The sequence below is a fragment of the Emydura macquarii genome, unplaced genomic scaffold (assembly GCF_026122565.2).
Source record: "Emydura macquarii macquarii isolate MOO-44397 ecotype Brisbane River unplaced genomic scaffold, CSIRO-AGI_Emac_v2 contig_374, whole genome shotgun sequence".
Classification (NCBI taxonomy): domain Eukaryota; kingdom Metazoa; phylum Chordata; order Testudines; family Chelidae; genus Emydura; species Emydura macquarii.
In genome coordinates, this window is record NW_027130511.1 from 2,873,159 (window position 1) to 2,897,826 (window position 24,668).

The following is a 24,668-nucleotide window of genomic DNA, read 5'->3' on the forward strand; positions in this document are numbered from 1 at the left end:
CTCACTTCCATTGAAATCAATGGAAGTGAGAAGCCTATATACTCTATGGATATAGGCCCTACTACCTGCTATTCAGTTTTTTTGTACAGCAGTCCCTTATTTGTTTATGTTGGGACCCAGATCTCAAGAATCCTGCCTCAGTTTGTTTCAGACACTGTTAGCCTCTATACACAATCAGTAGGGCTAATAGCCCATTATGATCTACTGGTTCTACAATGTATGGGAAGCTCAGTTACTAGTGATGGGACAAGCTCAGATAAACACCCAAAATTCTGATGCATCCCTGAACTCATGGGTCTACAGAATCAGGCTGGAACTCTCTCAAGGCAAGAGCTGACTTTCTCCAGGGATTATGGGTAGAAGCTGCATCTGGTTATGCTCTAAAGACCTCAAAGGAGAGTAGAGAGAAAAATAAAATTTATTTCCCTCTCTTTCGCAGTGGGTTTAATTTGTGCATGTCATAGCACTGAGAGAGAGAGAGTGAAACTGTCTATACACAAGCTATAAATAAATAGACTGTCCCTTGGTTGGCTGTGTGGGGATCTTTCACACAATAACCAGGGGAGAGTTTCTTTAAATAAGAATGATTATAAATTCACAAAAAGGGGAAGGGGACTCCAGGATAGAGACAGTACCTGATGCTATTGTTAACTTGTATTTGAAAATAAATAGCTTTGAAGTTGAGGATGTCACTTTAACCAAAGTTAATTCAAACAATAATAATTTAAAAACCTTTCCCTCTTTATGCCCTGAAACGAGCTTTGTTTACTCTGAGGCCCCTTTGCTTCCTCTCCCATCCTTTCTGATGAGCCCTTCCTCTGCCTAAACTGTTCTTCATTCTTTGTCTCTTTTCTCTCCCCCTCTCAATATTTCCCCTGTTGGTACAGTGAAATGCTCCTTTGCTTTGTTCTTTCAACCTCTCTCTGTCCTCACAGTTGTTTCAACATCCACACACAATGCCCCTGTTATGCTCCCAGACATTTCAGGTAGAACACATCTACATCCTGCTAAATATTCCAATCAGAAGGCCCTCACAACAGTGCTTTCTCATTGACTTGGATGGAACGTCAGACCTATGGGAAGCACAGCAGGTGAAGCAGAGGGCCTGCACCCAAGTGGATGATGATAGTTATTGAAAATCTTATTTTGGACTCTAAGTGATTAGTGTTAGGAAGCAGCATTTCCTACAAGCTAATTTTTCCATAATTGTCCACTAGAGGGTTTCTTGCACCTGCCTCTTGAGTATTTGATACTAGCCACTGTCAGAAACAGGATCCTGGACTAGATGGATCATTGGCCTGATCCTGTGTGGCAATTCCTAACTCAGCACAAATTTGCTGAGTGTGAATGTTGCTTCTCATTAAAACAGGTCAAAATGCCACATGCCCCATGTCAGACTCGTTAAACTGGAATGGAGATTCAGAAAAAAAATCACTCAGTTATACAAACAATGAGAACACAGTTACATTAGATATGGGTGTAAACCCTCATGTTACAAGTGTTCTGACTTCACATACAATTATCCAATCCTTTTTTGAGGCCCACTTTGCTCTTAGCCTTGCTATCTACTGCAGTGAATTCCATAGGTTAATTACACATTCTGGTTTTTTTAAGTAGGTCTTTATCACTTCTGGTTTTAAAAGGACCTTTTTAAGGTTAAAATCACATATAGTTTCATAGATTGTAAGGCCAGAATGGATCATCATAATCATCTAGTCTGACCTACACATTGTAGGCTACAGTAGGCCTATAACTGCTGGCTGAGATACTGAAGTTCTCAAATCTTGATTCAAACACTTACAATTACAGAAAATCCACCATTTACTCTAGTTCAAACCAGCATGTGACCCATGCTCCACAGTGCAAAGTAGGGATGTTAAAACTTAAATGTTTAAATGATAATCAGCTGTTTAAATGTTTTAAACAGCTGATTACTGTTTAAACTGAGTGGGGAGCAGCAGCTGGGCAGTTTTCACTTGCAGGGAGGCATGGAGCCCAGTATGGCTCACCCCGACTCCCCAGTGTTTTACCATTTAACTGTTCTATTTTTAGAATGTTTAAACTTTTATTAAACAAATTTTTACATCTCTAGTGCAAAGGAAGGCAGAAAACCCCCAGGATCTCTGCCAATGCATGTAAAATAAAAATTTTGTTCATATTACTAAAAGCACCTTTAGATTATTAAAAATGAACATTTAAAGAAATCTAATGAATGTTTCATAGTCATAGTTTTTAAGACTATAAAGGATCATTACAATCATCTAATCTGATCTCCTGTATAAAACAGGCCAGAAGATTTCATCAAGTGATTCCTGCATCTGGTTCAGCGAAAGCTTATTTCTAGGAAAGACATCCAATCTTGATTTAAAGACTTCAAGCCACGGAAAATCCACAATATCCCTGGGTAAGTTGTTCCAATGGTTAATTACCCTCACTATTGGTGCTGTTTGTTTACTTTTTTTCCTTTACCCTCAGAACAGGCCATTGAGATAAGTTTGGTTCGTTTCATTTTTCAGTTTATACTTTAGTTTCATTCTCTGGTTCTCACTTTGGCTCTCATCAGACCGAGTCTGTTAGACTGAAGATCCTCCACTGAAAGGAAAGAATTACATCCACAAAAACACTCTTTTGTAGTGAATTCTGAAAAGTCATTAAAACATTCGTCTATAGTCCGGTGGATTTTGGGTTTTTTGGGTCTTTTAGTCCCCTTTCTTTTAAGGTTTCTTAAAATAATTTTGAGCCTACACTGATTGTTGTCCCTTTAACTCTGATAATTAAGGGAAAGATTGCACAGGAGGGAGGTGGCTAAAATGAGAGAATCCAAATAGTGACATAAATGTGATCTCACTATATGCAGCTGTGTTGGATTTTTCTACCATTCTGCTAACCAGAGGGGGGAGGGTAGGAGATCCTATGGGCTGTCTTATTGTCTGTCTAATTCTGGGTGAAGGAGAGCATCCAGGTGGAAATTTAAAGAGCTCATGGAACTTTTCAAAAAAGAACAGGAGATAAATTCTAGTATCAACCTTCCTTCATTCAATTAAAAACAGATTCTGCTGGCCAAGTCTGTTTGTAAGCCACTATTGCCTGCTGTGTTTGCCTTACACATTCAGTGCAAGAGCGGGTGCAGTGATGCAAAAAACAGTTACATTGTTTTGCAGATAAACATGGTGATTCTCTGTTTTATTCATTTAGGACCTATTATTTGTTGTGCTTGAGTTAAAGAGACCCCATAATTTCAATTATTCATTTAGACACATAGCAGAAGCTTCCTTGTTGTTCACTAGTTGTCATTTCACTATTCTTCTGCTCCAAAAGTTTTTATAATTCAATCACAGATTATGTGTGTGATGTGTCACCTAACATGAGGAGCAAGTATTCAAAGATAAATTTGGTCTGTCTGTGTGTTTTATGCTCATCCCCATGGATTGTGACTGCCTTTGTTTTATAATCAAAGCAAACATTTTGTAAATTATCCATTTGCTGAAAATTGTGCAAACAAACCATTCAGCAAATACTTATGAATAATGAATATAGTTGGAGAAAACAGGATTATTTCACGGACGGAAAACAAGGCTCCCTTCACAACAGTTGTGCTCATTACACTTCTAGTATCTCACTAGTAGCTCTTCTATAAAGCCCATTGGAACACGTGAACTGCAAAAGGTGCTAGCTAAACATTTGTGTTCTGTGTCAGTCTTTCTTCCTTCTTTAAAATCCTATTGTTTCATGTTTAGATACAATATTCACTGGTACTGTTTTCTGTATTTGCACAGACTCTACAAATGCCAAGAGATTTCTGGCAGCTGGAGAAGAGAAGCTTTTCAAATGATATAGTCAAGCATATTTGCCAAGCCTTTAACTCTCCCTGCCCTTCTCAATGAAATTAACCCTTGCAGTGCTGGCATTGTACAAATTGGCAGATAACTAATGTCTCACACCTATGACATGCTGGTGTCCTCAACTCCCACTGAAATAATGGGTGCTGGGCACTGCACACTAGAGGTGAAATTTACCTCTGCTGCATAAAGCCTGAGTAACTGGGTCCTAGGTGGGTGGGATGCAGGCTGGCTAGGAATGTTCATTCTAACACACACCCCACATAGCTGCTATTCTGGCCTATGGGCTGAAATAGTGGCCACAACCCCTTAAAGGGTATGTCTACACTGCAGTACAGGGTGTGATTGCAGCTCATGTGTACATATCTGAGCAGTGAAGTTGCAGCAGCGGAGGCTTAAGCATGGGCTGTACAAGCCAGCCTGGGACTCAGGGTTATTCTAGGCTGAAGCCTGCTCTGCAACAGCTCCATTGCTCTAGTACCTGAGCTAGCTAGATCAAAGCCAGGTTGGGTGTGTCTAAGCAAGCTGCAGCTGCAGCCTGTGATTGCAGTGTTGACAAACCCAGAGATGGTTGTGCACTGTACTAAGGCCACTGGATGCTCATAGGATGACCAGATGTCCTGATTTTATATGGGCAGTCCCAATCTTCGGGCTTTTTCTTATATAAGCATCTATTATCCCCCCGACTCCCTGTCGTGATTTTTCACACTTGCCATCTGGTCACCCTAGATGCACATAAACACAGCTCAGTGGCTCCTTTCCCTAAACCAGTGGTTCTCAGCCTGTGGCCCAATCAACACACAGCTGCAGTCCATGTGACATCCTCAGAGCCATTCAGGTAGTATTGGATGTGGCCCATATAACACATTGTGGACTACATATTTGGCCCAAAATAATAAATAGGTTGAGAACCACTGTCTTAGACCATATCTGACCTGTCCCCATTTAATGAGCGTTAGGCGGCCCCCAATTATTATAGAACCTGAGTGCCTGAGAGAGAGAGAGACTGAAAGGTCTTCCATACCAGCCTCCATGGGCTGGAGCAGAGACCATTCCCCCACACAAACAGGAAGATCAGGCACCCTAATGTAGCTGCTAAGCAACCACCCTCCAAGGAGGGTGAAAATGCTGAGGAGAATGTATGAATGAGCTCCATATGTAAGCATATGACTTGCATGGTGCTGTATAAATAATTGTGGCCCCAATTCAGCAAGGTATCTAAGCACATATATAACATTAAGCACATTGACTTCCATGGACCTACTGACACACTTGAAGTTATGCATGTACTTTGCTGAATCACGAGCTTAATGTATAATCTCCAAAGAGTTAACTTATCATTCTCCTCGTAGATAGACACCCAACTGCCAGCACAATGCCTCATTTTGTTCAATATGGTGAAACATTCCACTATGCTAACTAATGTAATTCAATTAAGCATACAGTGGAATTTGTTTGAGAACCACCCACATTCTGGATTGGAATGAAACAAAAAATCCAAAGGCTTCCCAAAATAGCCTGAATTATTAGTATAACCTTTGTACTGAAATTTTCATATAAAGAACAAAACCTAATCAATTTAAACAGACAAATTAGACGAACAAAAGTAGGGTTTATGTATAAGAACATGAGAATGGCCATACAGGGTCAGACCAATGGTCCATCTAGCCCAGTATCATGTCTTGGTGCCAGGTACTTCAGAGGAAACGAATAGAACAGGTAATCATCGAGTGATCCATCCATTAGCCATTTCCAGCTTCTGGCAAACAGCAATCCCTGCCTATCCTGGCTAATAGCCATCAATGGACTTATTCTCCAGGAATTTAGCTAGTTCTTTTTTGATCCCCATTATAGTCTTGGCCTTCAAACATCCTCTGGCAAGGAGTTCCACAGGTTCATTGTGGGTAGAGTGAAAAAATACTTCCTTTTGTTTTAAATCTGCTGCCTGTTAATTTCATTTGATGACCCCTGGTTCTTGTGTTATGAGAAGGAGTAAATAACACTTCCTTGTTTACTTTCTCCACACCAGTCATGATTTTATAGACCTCTATCGTATACCCCCTTAGTGATCTCTTTTCGAGCTGAAAAGTCCCAGTCTCATTAATGTCTTCTCATATGCAAGCTGTTCCATATCCCTAATCATTTTAGTTGCCCTCTTCTGTACCTTTTCCAATTCCAATATATCTTTTTGGGATGGGGCGACCAGATCTGCACACAGTATTCAAGTGTGGGCATACCATGGATTTATAAAGAGGCATACAATATTTTCTGTCCTATTATCTATCCCTTTCCTAATGATTCCTCACATTCTGTTAGCTTTTTTGACTGCTGCTGCACATTGAGTTGATGTTTTCAGAGAACTACCCACAATGACTTAAAGATCTTTTTTTGAGTGGTAACAATTTATTTAGACCCCATCATTTTGTATGTATAATTAGGATTATGTTTTCCAATGTGCATTACTTTGCATTTATCAACACTGAATTTCATTTGCCATTTTGTTGCCCAGTAACCTAGTTTTGTGAGATCTCTTTGCAACGCTTCGCAGTCTGCTTTGGACTTAACTGTCTTGAGTAGTTTTGTATCGTCTGCAAATGTTGCACCTTCCCTGTTTACCCCTTTTTCCAGATCATTTATGAATATGTTGAACAGCACTGGTGCCTGTACGTATCCCCCAGGGATCTCACTATTTATCCCCTCTCCATTCTGAGAACTGACCATTTATTCTTACCCTTTGTTTCCTATCTTTTAACCAGTTACTGATCCAGAAGAGGACCTTCCCTCTTATCCCATGACCACTTCCTTTGCTTAAGAGCCTTTGTGAGTAGCCTTGTCAAAGGCTTTCTGAAAATCTACGTACACTAGATCCACTGAATCACCCTTGTCCACATGCTTGTTGACCCCCTCAAAGAATTCTAGTAAATTGGTGAGATACAATTTCCCTTTACAAAAAACACATTGACTCTTCTCCAAAAAATTGTATTCATCTATGTATCTGATAATTCTGTTCTTTACTATAGTTTCAATCAATTAGCCTGGTACTGAAATTAGGCTTACCAGCCTGTAATTGCCAGGATCATCTCTGGAGCCTTTTAAAATATTGGCGTCTTGTAGAGAAGCTGATTTAAATGATAGGTTACATGCCATAATTAATAGTTCTGCAATTTCACATTTGAGTTCCTTCAGAACTCTTGGGTGAATACCATCTAGTCCTGGTGACTTATTGCTGTCAGTTTGTTCCAAAACCTCCTCTGACGACACCTCAATCTGAGACAGTTCCTCAGATTCGTCTCCTAAAAAGAATAGCTCAGATTTGGGAATCTTCCTCACATCCTTGGCCATGAAGACTGATGCAAATAATTCATTTAGTTTCTCTGCAGTAGATTTATCTTCCTTGAGTGCTTTTTTAGCATCTTGAGTGTCCAGTGGTCCCACTGGTTGTTTAGCAGGCTTCCTGCTTCTGTTGTACTTAAACCATGTTTTGCTGTTACTTTTTGAGTCTTTGGCTAGCTGTTCTTCAAATTCTTTTTTGGCCTTCCTAATTATATTTTTACACCTCTCTTGCCAGAGTTTGTTTTTTTCTATATTCCTCAACTGAATTTAACTTCTACTTTTAAAAGGATGCCTTTTTGCCTGTAACTGCTTCTTTTATATTGTTGTTTAGCCATGATTGCACTTTTTTGATCCTTTTAATATGTTTTTTAATTTGGGGTATACATTTAAATTGAGCCTCTATTATGGTGTCTTTAAGAAGTTTTCATGCAGCTTGCAGGGATTTCAGTTTTGGCAATGTATCTTTTAGTATAGTCAGACTAGATTAGAGTAGGGGGGTAGTTAGGTGTGTTTGGTCTTGTTGAGTAGTTCAGTCAATGTCCACTCACAGGGATCAGCTGAGATGCTTTAAAGATGTAGCTTAGAATATAGATCAACTGGAAATAGCACAGGAACAGAACAACGTACCGTGGTCAATATTCACTGTTAGCTCACAAGCTTCTTAGGTGTCATAGTTCAGAAAATAGCGAGGTGAAAATGGTCTTTATTCTTCAAATCACAAGCATTCAAAGTGGGCAAACCATATTTCATACAACGTATTTAGTTTATTTTCTTAGTCCTCAGTTCAGAGAAGCTCTTCAACGTATACTGAAGTCAGTCCCTATTCATGACAGCATTTAAGCATGTGGTTAACTTTAAGCTTCACTTTTACACTTTCCTCGATCAGAATTTTAATGGATGGTTCAGTACAAGTCCTCTATGGAAAGATGTGTTTAAAAATCCAAAGAGCGACTGCTAATTTTGACCCTTTCTAAAAAGTTAGTTATATCCCATCTTCCAGCCATTGTCAAAACCTAGCAGGAAAACAGCAGGAATAAATAGTCTGAGTATCTTTTAAAGTCTGAGTAGAAGAGTAGTAGCTGAGGAACAGAACTTTCTAATAGCAAAGTAGTCTGATAGGCTATTAAAAAGAATCTCTTTTGGTGTGTGCTAGTAGGGGCACTACAAAGATTAGCTCTAGCCAAATCTATGTTCCCAGTAAGCCACAAATAGGGAAGTCTGTGTCATTAAAGTATTCCATTTGTACATATTTATTGCAGGCAGCAGATTTATATATCTTCACAGTGTCGGTGTAATTTTCTTCAGATTTTAGTTTCCTAAACCCTTTTCAATGCCTTTGACAAAATGACACATCTCTTCATCTAGTGTTGCACAAAAGAAGAAACAATTTTGAAATTGAATTGTCTGGATTTTTGAGTCAACGTGACTTCCCTCTCCCCTCCAATACCTGCTGCTTGGAAGGATGGAAGGGAATCGTACTTGGGTATGTCTTTACTGCAGAGTTAACTGGTGTTAGTGACACTCCAGTTACTTCTCTTGAGTTAGCCTAGCTTGAGAATGAGCGGCCACACTGTAAAATTATACCATACTGTGTCCCCTCATGTGTAGCACCAAGACTTCTGGGGGGATTATTTGTGCAGCAGTAAACTGAGCCATTCTATAACTTCTTTCCCAGTGCATTGGGGGATAACTTGTCTGTCTCTTCTGGGCACACGGGGGGAACAGTGGGAAGGCATTCGAAAACTAACAAGCACTTAAGTGGAGCTAGCTTGCTTCCACACTGCACAGTTGGTCATGTGAGCATCTGGCAAGTGGTGCTAACTCAGACTTCGTCTATACTCTCTGATGGGCCAGCCAATCAGGTTAAAAAGCACCACAGCCTTAAGTTAAAGAGTTTTGTTTGTGGATGGAACTCCAGTAAAGGGCAACACTCAAGTTATAACTTGAGTTAACTTTGCAGTGAAGAGAAGTCCTTAGTTTTACAGACGAAGAGGGAAATCATGGACTTCAGTGGGGCCAGGACTTCACTTCTAGTGTTAGAGCTGGAGAAACATAAAATGAGTTATTTTCTTCCCTAGAATTTTTGTTTAAAAGGTGAGAAGGAGATAAATTCATTGCCTTCAATAGTTCACAGCCATTGGAAGACCCAGGGCTGGATCCTCACCTGGTGTAAATCATTGTAACTCATTGATTTCAATGGAGCTAGGACCATATGCACCACCTAAGGATTTGGCTCCCAATCTTTAAGATATCTGTATATTTGATATTTGTAGCTAGCAATGAATGTCCTAATTGAAGTATTGGAAGATGGGGTGTCATGTGAGGGAGTTAAAATTCAAAATTCATGGCATTCCAACTTGCAAGTGGTGTGGTAATTGGATTTGCTTAACTATGGTATCCAGTTTAGATGATGTGCACAATGGTGGTGTGCTGAGATCAAACGTGCTTCATGTATAGCTCAATGTAGCGCCACGTAAGGCGCAGACAACATTGAGGAATCAAGGAACTAAGCTGTAGTCTGCATAAAAACTAAACAACTTGGATCCAGATCCACAAAAGGATTTAGGCACTTATGTCCCAGATTTAGGCACTACTGTGATCCACAAAAGCCCATTCAGCTGCTGCCTAACCCTGTAGGTGCCTAAACTAATTCTGCATCTATGCTTTCTATGTAATAGTTTCCTAGGCACCTACATGTCTGCTTCTGCAGATGCCCATGATGCATCTCTTTAGAAGTCCGGAAATGTGTCTGATGTTTTACCCCTGCACAATCCTCAAACTAGTGGAAGATGGGTGTTGTCCCACCTAGCTCACGGGTGGAGGCTGATCTGGTAGCTGTGCCCAGAACATGCATATGTGCACACAAAATAGCTAGAGGGAGAGACTGGCTCCCTTATAACCTTTAGCCTTATGGCTAAGGTACTCACCAGAAACGTCAGACACCCTGGTTTAATTCCCCCACTGCCTGATGAGAAGGGAGTTGAACAGGGGTTTTCCATCTTTTAGGTGAGTGTGCTAACCACTGGACTATGGGATACTCTGATGTGGGGCTCCCTCAATCTCTCCTGTTGAAGACATTCCACTTCGTATAAAATAATTAAATATTAATTGACCCAGAGAGAGACAGTGACACAGTAGTGCAGTGATTAGGGCACTGATAGCCAGAAGACCACTATTCAGATCCCTTCTCTGCATCAGGCAGGGGGTGGGAGGAAAAATTGAACTGGGATCCCTACATCCGAGGTGAGTACTGTAACCACTGGACTAAAGGTGTCATTGTCCCCCTCCCCTCCCCTCCCCTCCCCTCCCCTCCCCATCCCAGTTTTTCATGTGGAGTTAGGCAGGCACCTAAGCCATTCTTGCAATAGATAGCTTAAACACCTAAGGCACCTGACTCCAGGAGAGGGGTTCCCAGTTGTGGCTTGCAAAGAAGATGCTTCCCTTCAGCTCAAACTTAGGTACCTTATTCCCTGAGGGAGCAGGGCTTACGACAAACTCCTCTCATCTGTGTCTCTACTGTCCTCTCATCTATGTCTCAAATTTAGGAGGCTCCCTGCCTAGCATGCTTCTTTTGTGGATCCCCATTTCTCTCCCCATGCATTGTACAGGGAACCTATGTGCCTGACCCAGGCTTGTGGATTACAGTGATTTTCAAGGTGTCTAAGAGTTAGGCATTTGCAATGCTCAGTATTGCAATACTTAAGTCCCTTAATTGATCAAGGGCTTGTCCTCTCAATTTTTTAGATGTCACTTTACAGTTGGAGTCCCTTGTTTAATTCTGTGATTGTGCATCTTGTGCTGGCTGGAACCACATATGGGATTTGCTGTTAATGTGTAGATAAACATTTAACATTAATCAGTTATTTGCTGTTCTGTGACCTGACCTGGATTGTCCAACAAGAGCGAGAGGGCTACATCTTATGGCCAGGATGCTGAAAGGGGCACTGCACTGAAAATTGTTTGTATTGAAAATTTGACTCTTGCATATCATGTATCGATCGAAGGAACCTTCTCAGTGGGTCTCCTAAGTACCTGATCATGCAACGTGCTGAGCACACATCTCCTAGTGAAGCCAATTGGCACTGAGGGAACTCAGCACCTTGCAGGAGGCACACAGCACCTTGTGGGTGTAGGCCCTAATTTTGCATTTGAACATAAGCATTTACACACAAAGAATGAGTAACTGTGCATAAGTGCTAATCTGTTTGCACAGATTTTGCAGGTGCAATTTAGGAGGCTCCTGTGGAAATGCAATCCCAGTTGTCAAATTGAATTATCAATTGAGAAGAAGATCTTATATCCATCTATATGTGTAAGTTAATACTCTAAATCAGTGGTTCCCAACATGAGGCCCATGGGCCAAAAGTGGCCCACGGGGTCTTTCAGAGTGGCCTGCGGCTTCCCTCCCACTGGCTGCAGAGGGGAGCCACTGCCTAAGTACCCAGGCGGAGTGTGTGGCTGGTTCAAGCTCCTTGCTGCAGCCAAGGGGACCAAAGATCAGCGCTCCCCTCCCCTTGGGTGTAGCAGGGAGCACAGCAAAGCACTCCACCTGGATCCCTAGGCTCTGGGTCCCTGCTGGAGCCAGATGGAGGAAAGCACTGATCTCCCGTCCCCCCTGGCTGCAGAAGGGAGCCACTGCCTAGGGACCCAGGTGGAGTGCATGGTTTTCCTGCTGCAGTCAGGGGGACGGGAGATCCTCCTTGCTGAACTCCTTCCCTCTGGCTGCGGGGAGGAGACGGGGGTGGACAGCAGCTGCTGGCAGAGACTAGTGGTCTTTCAGGGTTGTAAAAATTGTGTTTGTGACCCTCGAGCCAAAAAGGTTGGGAACCACTGCCCTAAATCTTTGGGCAATGTATAAATCCGACCTTTGTTTTGTCAGTTAGTATTCCTCTCCTAAGAAAGAAGAGATGTACATAGCTGGAGCCCTCACATAGCCTTAAACCAGCATGGGTTATGCAACTGAGCGGTGTAACTATATCTAATTGCCACTAGTTGGCATCCATGTGTCAATTTTTTTTCATGCAAAGGAAAGTTTTCTCTTTATATTTTAAAAAAAAAAAAAAAAAAAAAAAATTGTGGGGGTGGTTGTATCTGTCAATATTATACACACAGGACGCCTCCAAGCAGCTTTGACAGTCTCTGTGAAAGACACAGAGACAAGGCAGGAGAAGCCAGAAGTACTGAAGTTGTCTCACCTGGTTTTAGTAGTAATAATTATGCACTTACCTTGTGCTTTATATTTGCGTGATTGTGATGGAAATGTTAGAAGAGTTGAGATTAGGTGAGGAAAGCCGATAAGAAGAGGTCTGAAAGGTCACCATTATGAAGAATCAGCATGGGTGGGTGAGAGGGGACTGGCCAACAGGCAATATAGCTGATGTTGATTTGGAACCACATTTGGAAAGGGACAGGGAATCAGTGAGATTCAGGAAAGAGATCAGAGATCAGCTGTGGCACCATCAAATGATCCAAACATACACAGTCGCACTATTCCGTCACTGTCTCCTTTTGCTCTCATGTTTTATATGTTGTCTTAGAGAGAAATGGACTCATGGTTAAGGCCTGGCACCAGGACTCAGCAGATCTGGGTTCTCCACTTGGCTCTGTCACTGCTTTGCATGATCTTGGGTTAGTCATGTAACCTCATTGCCTCAGTTTCCCAGATATAAAATCTGAGAATGCTCCCTCCATCACAGGAATTTGGCTGTTCTGATTAATTGTTTCTAATAGTGCAAGGCACTGTACAAATGCAAAAAGAGGCACAGCCCTTGCCCCGTATAGCTTACACTCAAGAAGGCTGAGTACTCATCAAGTCCTCTGGGATCATCTGCTGGAAGACGCTCTGCTCTCGTTGAAGGTAATGTTAAAAGCCCCATTGATTTCCATGGTGTAGGACTGGACCTTTAAGTGTGATAGGCCAGTCAGTCAAACATCAGGAGCAATCTTGCAGTAACCAATGTGTATGTGACTGGATCTGAGCACGTGTGGTGAGGACTGTAGAAAACAGCTATTGGATCCAAAGTGTAGGGTTTAAAAAAAACCCAGGTTAATAATATTATGAGCGAGGGATTAAAAATATGATTCCAGATCCCTAGACGGTGTCATTTAAACACTGACTCACTAGCTCTTAACCACCTGTTTGTGTCCCAACCACAATGTTAAGTGATATTTTTAGCTACAATATTTTACTGACACGTATAACTTCTTTTTATATTGAAAAATCAAATAGTAACAGGGTGTGAACAAGGAATCTGGAGATGGTTTAAACACTAATGATATTTTCTGATATATAGAAAGGCTTTGCCCTTTACCTATGAGTTTACTATCTGTCCCCCAACGAATTCTCCAGTGAAGAGCTTGCACAGGCCATGCCTGCATTAGAAGAACCTGGATAAACAGGGTGAGATCTGAGACCTGCTCAATGCAAATCCAGGGGCTCACCCACTGTAAGGGGAGGAGCAGCGAAGCCCGGCGGTGAGAACCTGTGCACCAGACAGAGCCTGCCCAGCAGCACCACCACAATGTTGGGTGAGAGGGGAGGGGAGGGGACACCTCTCTCCCTTCCTCCCTCCAGCCAATCCCCATTTTCCCTGCCTCTCCTCCTCAGGCTCAGGATGCTGCCCAATCAGGCGGTGCTCTTGCACAGCTCCCGTCCTCCAAAGTGGGGGGGAGGAGGAGAGAGCTGGAGCTCTCGCTAGGGGACCGCTCAGGGGCGGCAGCAGCAGCAGCTCTGTGCCTGCCTCTCTGGGCGCCTGCTGCTGACCTGAGCCTGAGTCTGCTGCTCAACTTTCCTGCTGCTGTTGCTGCTGCTGCTGCCGGCGCTTTGATTCGTCAGTTCCCTGCTTTGCTTTCGGTGGCTGAGGACTCTCTAGGCGGTTTCCAAGGTAATCTGACCTCTCCTCCCCCCAGCGTGTCTCTGGCTTTATGCACGGAGCGTGCCCTAGACCAGGCAGGGCAGGTGGAGGCTGGAGGGGAAGGGGTCCCCGGGTAATCTTTACTCCTTCTCCTTGCCCGCCTCCAGCCGAGTGTTCGCCGCTGACAGCGTAGCATTCTCGAAAGTGTATCATACAACACACGCCCCCCAACCCTTTACCCCACACACACACACACGCCCCCCAACCCTTTACCCCCCCACACACACACTCCCACACACACCCAACCCTTTACCCCCCCACCCACACACGCCCCCCAACCCTTTACCCCCACACACACCCAACCCTTTACCCCCCCCCCCCACACACACACTCCCTCACACACCCAACCCTTTACCCCCCACACACACATCCAACCCTTTACCCCCCACACACGCGCACACACACACACACACGATCATTCTTCTAGCCTAGCAAGGTGCGTTTGCTAATATCGTTTACTACAGAAGGCACTGCATGTCGTCCGAGCCTAGCAAATTGTCCAGGGAATACGCTCCGCGCTGTGGGGGGAAATGGAGAAGGGTGGAGATCTCTTCCGCCAACAAAGAGCAGATTATTACACCTCATTCTTTTAAAGTATCGTGATGGGCAAGAGGCTGGCGGGAGAACAGGGATCGGATTGACAGTCATGTTCGAGCGGAGACGTGTGAGGGAATCCTAGACTTTAGAGATGAGAGCTCTGTTAAAGTCACCCAGAAATCCTCCTGGGGCCAGGGCAGGATTGCTCCCTCCAGCGTTTCATACACTGTGACTCAAATGACAAAGGTCCATGGCTTCCCTTGGAGACTTCTCACAGTCTTATAGACCTACGTTTTTCCCAATATCCATCCATTCGGTTTCATGCCATTACTCCTAGCTATACTCTCTTGAACTATTCCTCAGCTTCCTTCTCCTTGCTCTTATACCCTTTGATACCTGTATAGGATGATGGTTATTGACACGCAATCCAGCCAACCCTGCACCTACCTGCTACCAAATGAGCTCTTATCTTATAATAATATAGAATAGATGATCTCTTTTGTATAGTTGTACAGTGTGGGGGAAGGGTTAATGAATCACTTATAACAATATGTGGAAGTTGGTCCCATCCATCTCCTCCTTAGCTGCTCTCTGCAATTACTCATGTTGGGGGGAGGAGGGGTTTCTTTCTTGATTCCAGAGAAATGTATTTTAATAATTTCCTGTCAGTAGGATTGCTACTGATGTTACTATAGGATATTTTAAATACTTCAGGTATCAGGCAAACTAAAGGAGAAAAAAATGTAAAATGCAGTCACGTGTGTGTGTGTGTCTCACTCACTCTCTCACACAGACACACACACAGAGAAAAAGAGAAATTCTGCATTTCTAATGTTGTTAACAAGTTGCCTGATGCTTGAAATATTTGAAATTTCTCCTATATGTGTGTGTATATGTTGGTCTTTCTATCCAAAGGGCAAAATCTTTACATTGTCCATTCCACTGCCTCCATGCCCCCATGTTAATGTCAGTTTCACACTAAAATTGCATTTTCATGCTTGACTCTTGCTGATTATTTTGTTGAATTTTTAATTTGTCCTAAGACCCTCCCTTTCTGGTTGCTTTCCTGTGTTTAATCTTGTTAGCAGAGTCTTATTTCTACAGAGCCTGCTGTGTTTTTTCATTGTGTTTTTTTCCAAAACCTAGAACATGACCATATGCCTGGATCAGGTAATACTTTGCACCTCTCCTCTTTCCAGCATTAGTCAGAATTTTGAATGGAAATATGCAATGAAACAACTTCCATGGAACTAGTTTGAGGGCATTTTTATTAATGCTGGTAAATAGTATTTGTTGAGGCAAAATTTAGCAAACATGGGCATTTTTTGGCTCGTGATTCATCTATGAATCATTTCTGACTTCTGCTAATAGAATTATAGAAATGTAGGGCTGGAAGGAACCTTAAGGAGCCATCAAGTCTAGCCCCCTGTGTAAATGTAGGTTTTGAATAATTAAGTGGGCAAATAATTTTCAAATTATAGGTTGTTTGCAAAATGATAATTCACTAATCATGGCACATGGTTGGTTGCATGCTATTTCTTTTTCCTGCTCCCTAAAATGCCAATGGTACCCTCACTCTTTACAGAGCATGGGGCATATACATTCTTGGATGGCTGTTGAGTCTGATGCATGAGTGACAGTCTCGTCCACCAGTCGGGCACACCCACGCACTAGCAATGCTCTGAATCTGAGCAGCAGATTCCTTCCTCCTAAAATTCACTTCCACTACATATACACAAAACTTTTGAGCTTCAAACATTTTTGTGAGTTCTAGAGCTTGTTCAGATATTCTCAAGTAATCAGTATTATGACCACAAGAATAGCAGCAAATCAAATTTGTGTAATTTGCAAATATGCTTAAGAATGTGCATACCCTCCTCCCCCCATTATTCTACCAGTGCTAATATTTACTCCATATTGAGATAAATCATGCTGGGTTATGCAGCATACAGGGCATATAAAATGTCCCAAATTAGTTTAGTTTCCAAATAGCTGGGTTATTTCCACCCTAACAAATTTGCACAAGTGTGGCCTTTGTAGGTAGTGGTTTCCCTGGGCTACATTTAATAACGTGTCATAGCAACACTTCTGGCCTGTGCCAATTGCAGTGATTTCATTTATGTCCATTTCTAAATAATCTTAAAAGATATTCATGATATTCCCATGCAGATCACAAATAAACAGCAATAATAAGTAGGTGAAACAGCACTGCAATCCCCACTAACAGGTCAGTCTAATTCAAGGTAGAGTTGTAGCAGCCCTCGGCATGTGGAACAACCATAGAGGAATGCAACTACAGCTACAGTGATCACAGCTAGCTTTTAACTTTATTTTTCAACTGATGAATGTTAATGCACACAAAAGAAAACCTTGGTAATTAAGCTTAATGACAGCAAGAGTTGGTCAAGTTTTCTCTTGCAAGTGCACCTGTACACCTCAGTGCTGATCTGCAGCACCATCTGTTGCTTGAGTCCTTGGTCAGTACATAGCTTTTGCCAACGTACCTCGGTTCTTATCTCCAGAACCTTCTGTTATTCCAGTGCTATGTTTCTCTAAAATCCAGGGCATCATTAATACCCCATTGGATGGTGATTTGGATAAATGCCCAGTGGGCACTAGGTAAAGGAGAACAAACTCATCTCATTTGTGACCAATGTGTTGTTAAGAGCTAATGACTGATAGTGTTCCCATGTGTGGAAGATGCAGATTGTGGGTGGGTTAAATACATTCTGTTTAGATCCCTTGCTTTTCAGTTCTGATGTTGTCTGAAATCTGGCTTCTACAAACAAAGTATGAGAAATAATATTCATGCAATATTAATGCTGGGAATCTCAAGAAAATGCTTCACTTTCTAGGTTTGGATAGGAAATGACATGCAGAAACTGGGTCATTAGATTTAACAGAGATCAGCTGCTAGCAGTTTTGATGATCAGTTTGATTTGTCGAATTGATATGTGTTGGATTTGACAAACTGGCATTTTTAGACAACCTGTTTTGTTGAAAAAATTCCCAACCAGCTCTATTGGTAGGACTTACCACCTTAATCTTTAAAGTGCTTTGAGGTCTTCAGATAGAAGGTGCTATATAAATGCCAAGTTAATGTTAATTATTCATGTATTGATTAAGAGTCTCTGAAAATTGCTTTTATGGTTTATTTGTTGTATAATAAAATGGGTCATAAAGTATTTGTGGCAAAAACAGATTTTGTTCCTTTAATTTCTTTACACTGCATGTCACCTCACAGTCTGACTCATGATTGTACTTTGTCTTCTCATAGACAAGCTGCCAGATGATTCAGTAGAGGATTGCAAGTTCCGAAAGAGGTGAAGATCTTTTGACATGCCCATTTAAGTGGACCTGTTAACTATACAGAAGTAGTGTACACAGTGGATATGTATTCTGTCTTCAGGACTGCATATATTGACCTATATGTGTAACCAAATAGATTGGCATTCTGGGAAACTGAGATGGAAGCTTTTGTGTTTGAATTTTGGGGGTATAGCATGACTTCTTCCTGGAAGAATGTGAACTTTAGGGATGGAATCATAGCCCCACTGAAAACAATGGGAGTTTTGCTATCAAACTTAGTAGGGCCAGGATTTTACTGCAGGTGTCTGCTCTGAAGACTTATGCCTCTGGCTAGGGGCTGTAAAGCTCCATTGACTTCAGTAGTTCAGGATCGTGAACTAATGGTCTTTTAAAAAAGAAATAAACAAAATGAATTGAGTGAAAGGCAGTTTAACAGCCCTGGGAGGGAACTCTGATATTATATAAAACTGAAAAAGTTCAGTCTATTAGTTAGATCCGGGGACTGGGCATGAGTCTCCGAGTGAGGAACTCAGGAATCCTTATATGACCTTGAGCAAGGTGTTTACTTGTATTTTTTAAATTATAAATTTATTGTTGCTCTCAATATATTTGTACAGAAAAATAACAGGAAGAGTAGAGTCACTATGATGGAAGGTTAAAAAGAGTTTAAAATAAGAGAAGACATTAACACATGGATCCCTTACTGAACAGTTATGAATCGTAATTTGGTGTTACTTTGTTAATGTGCAAAAAATTATTAGTGGGGAAGCAAGGGTGTTGAGACACACAGGCATCTTAAGCATTAGTTTCTTTGGGGTGTAATTAATGAAAGATAGCTACATGTGTAGATCACCACTACAAGATTCAAATCCTTGAGTTAGCCATTTTTTTCATACTGAAGACTTCCTGAGATTTTGCAATCTGTGTTCCCAGTGGTGGTGTCTTGGGGCTTTTCCCTTGTGCTGCAATGGCATTTCTAACAGTCAGTATAAGATATTGTAAACAATAGGTTTGATTTCTTTTTTTTTTTTCCAGCTTACATTTGTATTGATCCCTAAGGGGGCAAGTCAGGCAGACAGTTTGATTTGTTGTCCTATTACTTCAGTGCAGCACTTAATGATTTTGTCCCAAATGTCTTGGCTTTAAGGCATTCCCATGACATGTGATAAAAGCCCTTGAACAGCAAAACCAATGTCAATCTGTGCAGAGTAAGACATGTTCTATCATCTGGTATTGACTTTGAAGATGTAAAGTGCAAATTGAAGACCTACCTTTAGGTTTCAAAGTGGCATGACACTTATTTTGAGTTTTGTATATGGCTCTGTCCACCTCAAGTTTGCTGTGGGAATTCCCATGGCCACTTCCATGAGCAATTGGGAGACCAGGACTAGACAAGTTTAGCAGTGGGATCTGGAGAAGGGGCCTGATAGGGACTGTGGAAAGCAATCTGGAAGTAACCAGGGAAGAGCAGGTAAAAAGCATGTTGTAGAAGAGAACCCTGGGGAGAAGTGGGGTTTTCTTTGCTAAAAGACTGCTTGGAAGCCCTGGACCAAGAAGGGTGGCTGCGCGAAAGGGTAGTGGTGTTTTGTTTTGTTTTTTTGCTTCAGTTGGACTTTGTTTCACTGGACTCTTGTTTACACCAGAATGGGAGGGTTTTTGTTTATTTGGACCAAGGGCTAAACTAACCAACATCCCAGTGAGGAGGGAAACTCAGGCAACAGCTGCACTTGACCAAAGACACTGGTTCTGTACAGTCATTGGGCCCAGTATTACTACTTTGCCTTTCATTTAGGATAAAATTGGCCCATGTGTTTTAAGATCCTGGAAAGGGGCTGTAGTAGTATGCAATCATCCTCGTTTTCTCTCCAGACCAGGTAGTGGACTCTGCAGCTGAGTCTCAGAACTGGTCTGCTCTCTGTGATCAGCAGACCTGCCTGGTGAGCTGGATAGAAGCCTCCCCTTTACTGAGCGGGTAGGAGCTGTGCTCAGAGTGTCTCAGCTGGAAGTCACTCTGCTCATTTAATGCAAAGTTTTAATTGGTATTTATGGAAACGGAGCCTATGGGCTGCTGACTGGGTTTTACCAGCTGTCAGCATTAGCTCTAAGCTGAAAGAACTTTTTTTTTTTTTTTTTTATTTTGACGATGAGGGGGGGTGGATTATGTAATAATTTTGTTCTCCGTCTATCTAAACCATGGGCCTCTCGTGAACAGAAGGTACTACTTTTGCAGAACTGCATAGTGGTTTTGTGGTGTGTGGATGGAAACTGCGTTGCTAAGCATTATGGAGGAGAAGAAATGTTACTAACTATAGAACCGGAACTTGAGCTGGTCAAACTCCGAAGCCTAGGATCAATTCTCTACCAGTATAATGGCTTCAGTGGAGTTATACTGGGAAAGAACTGAGCCATGTTGTTTAATTCTTAGCAGTTTGACTAGCTGCTCTCAAGGATTGCTGACCCTGAAAGATACCACCAAGAGATTTTACTTAAACTGTGCCTCTGCCCTGTGTTTGCAATAAATTGCAACTGAAATAGCTCCCTGAAAATGTTGTCTCCTCATGTCTTGTCTTGTGCATTTGAACCATGTCAGACAAACACTCGCAGATCTGCTTTCCAATGTATTGTACAGTAAGCTGCATGAATGGGGGCTGGGACGAGACCCTGCTGGATGGGGTTGTTGTCTATTCACTGTCAATTCATCTGGGTGTCACAGCAGAGAGTGGAACTGTTGTAGGATACAGTCAGCAGGTTTGTACTTTTTTTTTTTTTACTCTTAACCACAGACCCATCATTGTGACCTCTCCAATTTGACTTAATTGGCCAAGTCTTTGAGTGGAGGCAGCTGCATTGGTCTACCACACTTTATATATGTGTGTTCAGACTCTGGTAACAGCGTATTTATATTCTTTTTCTCCAAAGCAGATTGCAAAGACACCCTTCATTCAATCCAGTCTATCAGTTTGAAAGTGCCTGGAGCTAAAACTGATTGAGAGAGGCACAGGCTTTTTGGATTGCTGCTCCAAACAGCTGGAATAAGCTCTTCCACCACATTGAAACAGGCGCCAACCCTGAACTTTTAATTCTTTGTCTTCAGAAACCTTGTCAGAGTTAAAGGAATTGAAATTGAGACTGCTCAGTGTTGTAATTTGCTGATCTTGGATGGTGTCTTAAAGATTTTTGTTTGTGTCTGTCTGAAATGTGCTGGAGTCAGATATATGATTGCGGGAGAAACAGTGAATCAGTGGCAGGGATGGGAATAAAACCCCAGATTCCTGAATCCTAGCCCACTGCTCTAATTACTATGACACACTGTTTTTCCCTGTTTTGTTGCTGTCTTGAGGGTAGCATCTCCAGCAAAAAAACATTCAGAACAAGAAGGTGGGTAAAGTAGTAGGAAAAGTAATTTGTAACTTACTACTCTTCATTTCACTGCATCTCTATCAGGCTGTGAGAAGTTCAGGAATCTACGGTAAAATTTTCAAAAGCATCTTGGCAACTTTGTAAAGTCCCATTTTCAAATGTGACTTAGGAGCCTAAATCTAACTGAAAGTCGGTTGGATTTAGGTGGTTTTGAAAACTTTTCTCTGGGGCTGGTCCATAAAAGCTAATCAGATACTAAGCTTTTCAATGAAGGGACTTTTCAACATATCTAATTGCTTAGCCCACAGTTAGCTCTCTATATGGAATATTGATTTCTAAAATGAAATAGGTGTTAAGGGAGAATGGGCCTGTTCTTCTTCTGCAATAAGAATTCAAGGAATCTTCAAGGCAAAGTGAGTCTTTCCTTAATTTTTACATTGTTTTTATGAAGTTATGTCTCCCCTAACACAGAGAGTGAATACAGCACTCATGTCATAAGTCAGCTCTGGGGCCTTAGATTTGAATGAAGGGAAATGAACTTTCTAGTTAAATATGGCCTGTCAGCACCTAAAACTGTAGCCTAGATGGTGTTCATATCCAGCCATTTGGAAGGCAATATGTTCTCTTATCTAGAGCAAGGGACTGGGAATCGGGAGAGCTGGGTTCTATCCGTGACTCTACTGACTTGCCATGTGGTCATCGCCTCTCACTGCCTCAGTTTCCCAATCTGGACATGGGTAAAAGGACACTCACCTTTGTAAAGTGCTTTGATAGCATCAGATAAAAAGTGCAGTATAAATACAACGTATTTTATTATCAGGCATTCAGAAATGCCCAAACTACTGCTAACTGCATTTTTACCAGTTTATCCTATTGAATAAACAACTAATTGTGTGTCTGCCATTGAAAATTGATGGCTGTGCAGCTTTAATAATAATAATGAAAGGAAGCGAGTTTTATTTCTCAAGGCAAGTGACAGTTGAATGAATTCTATGTGAAGCAGAGAGCTGCAAAGTGCTTTCATCACACCCACTTTCTTCTTCCTCTGGTTACTTCAAATCCTCCAAGTACGGAGATTGATATGGAGGGGCTGGGCAGTTGGCTTTTTCTGTATTCTCAAAATGTGGAATTTTAAAATATGAAGTCACAGTCTTGGATCTTGTTTGAAAACTGGAATTTCCCCTTGCCCCTGCAAGAAGCATGGGGGTTTGAGTTTTAGAAGGTGTTGTGGGTGCTGTGTGATTGTGCATGTACATGGAGAACTTTCATAGCGCTTGGCTTGAGCCAAGCATAAGACAGGTGGTCATCAGAGGCTTCTCCTATACTTGTCTTTCTGTGACCTGCAACAACCCATATAACCAAGGCCTACACCCTTCTGTGAGTGCACCTTACTACTTCACTTCTGGTCCTCTTCTGAACTGCAATTGTCTATTTCAGCAATATGCTTTGTGATGTCAGCAATTAACCAACGTACCCTCCTCTGTTGTTTTTATTCATTTCATCTTCTGACACATACTGATCTTTCAGACCATGGGCAAAATTTAATAGTATTATTTTAAAAGTAAAGATTGATGCAATGCTTACCAGCATGCTCTTGCTGCACCACCCACTGAACAGCCAAAGATCAGGACCAACAACACCAAGCTCTTTCACTTGTGGCTGAAATCATGAGATGAACCTTAATGTATAAGGGATACTGACCCCTGAGCTCTAGCACCAAGTGGCATTTGCTAGCACCCTGGATGCTTCACAGCTGGGCTCTAGCATCCCTCAGGGAACTAAAAGACATCCTCCTGCTGGGTTCCTTCCAACCCTGATTTTCAATGATTCTATGATGTGTGGATCCCAGCCCAGCTGTGACTGCTAGGCCAGACTGCCTATGTCCCAGTCCCTTACAGTCTGCTTCATCTGCTTACACACAACACCACCAAAACAATACCCAGACCTCTGTTTTCATTCATCTCCTAGTGAAGCTCCTCCACCCACATAGCTCTGCTCCTGACTGACCTTGTCTAGGGCCCATGTTTTAGGTGGTGGCTCCTATTGCTTTAGCTATCTTACTCCAAAAGGAACTTAACTGCTTCTTACATTTACCCTGCATGAAGGGCAACGGTTACACCCTCTAGCTTCAGTGAAGTTTAACTTAACCTCCAGCAAAAGAGCTGCTCCAGACACTGCGCCATAGGCAAAACTTCAGTGTGCCTTCCCCTCCTCATAGGCCTAGGGTAGCAGATTTGGCTTGGCTGCCCCTCCATCATGGCAGAGAGGCAATCAAGCCAAATTTGAGTGGTGGTGTAATCCTGTGGGCAGGTCACTGCCATTCACTCATGTGGCCTGGCCGCCCCTCTGTTATGATGGGGGATGGTAGTTGGGCCAAATCTGCCACCCTAGGCAGCTGCCTTGTTTGCCTATAACTAAAGCAGCTCCTGTCCCCCACCATAACAATAGCATAAACTTTACCAGTATTCAAAAGATACACCTCCTGATTTGGCTTGTGTAATTCAGAGGCAACACAATTGTTGGGGGGGGGGGGAGGGCTGCAATTTAAAATTTGGGGGGCAGAGCTCATGACAGCTCCACATGTTGCCTGTGGGTGCAGGAACCCTCCAGTTCCACCTTCCTGGACCAGGGCAGCCAATTCCAGCAGCTCCTGGGGGCTGGGGCTGCAGGAGCAGGGAGCACATGCCACAAAGCTAGCCTAGGCCCCAGACGGGGAAATCCCAGTTTCTCCCTGGAGCTCCCATGCCCTCGCAGACACCTCAGAGGGGGGAAGAGCACAGACAATGCCCCTAACTCGGGCTGAGCACAGGGAACCTGCTTCCAGTGCCTTCCCCAGCAGCCCCCTGCCCTGTGCCTGGCCCGGGGCTGCTGCGTTCTCCCCGCTCTGCCAGGGTTACCGGCTGCGCGGGGCTCCCCCCACTGCCTCCCCAGCCGGGCTCTCTCAGGAAGCCATAATGCTGCAAAGAGGCCACTCACCCAGCAGGAGAAATTCCGTCCCACCCTCTCCGTTCCCTGCCCAGGCCTAACTGCCAGGGAAAGGGGCCAAGGGGGAAGAAGGAGTGCAGCGTGAGAAGGCCAGAGCCCCTTTGCCCTCCCCACCAGGCCAAGCAGAGCAAGCCTGGGAGCTGCCTGTTGAGCTGTGGTGAAGAGCCAGGAGCTGGAGGGGGAGGAGCATTTCACGGGGTGCCCAGCCATTGCAGCCACGGGCTCGCTGTGGGGCCATGGGGTCAGTTTGCTCTGAGCCCTGCAAGGGCAGCTCAGTGCTTGCAGAAATCTGGGGGTGGGGGTGGGGGATGTGACGTCACGTACCGTCCCTTCCTCTCCCCCCAATGTGTCACCTCTGGTGTCATTGAAGCCGGTCTTGGGGGGTGGGAGG

The 24,668-nt window shown here is 42.9% G+C and overlaps 1 protein-coding gene across 2 annotated transcripts in view; it reads left to right on the top strand.

Moving 5' to 3' along the window:
* The first annotated feature begins 2,008 nt into the window (after positions 1-2,008).
* Positions 2,009-24,668, top strand: part of STON2 (stonin 2) — a 118,728-nt gene continuing 96,068 nt past the window's right edge. The window contains exons 1-2 of one of the 2 annotated variants that reach the window (XM_067532297.1): positions 2,009-2,135; positions 2,288-2,404. The gene's annotated coding sequence lies outside the window, so the exon portion shown is untranslated. Of the gene's footprint in view, positions 2,136-2,287; positions 2,405-13,923; positions 14,057-24,668 lie in introns of those variants that run through there. The other variant, XM_067532303.1, reaches the window with a different exon arrangement.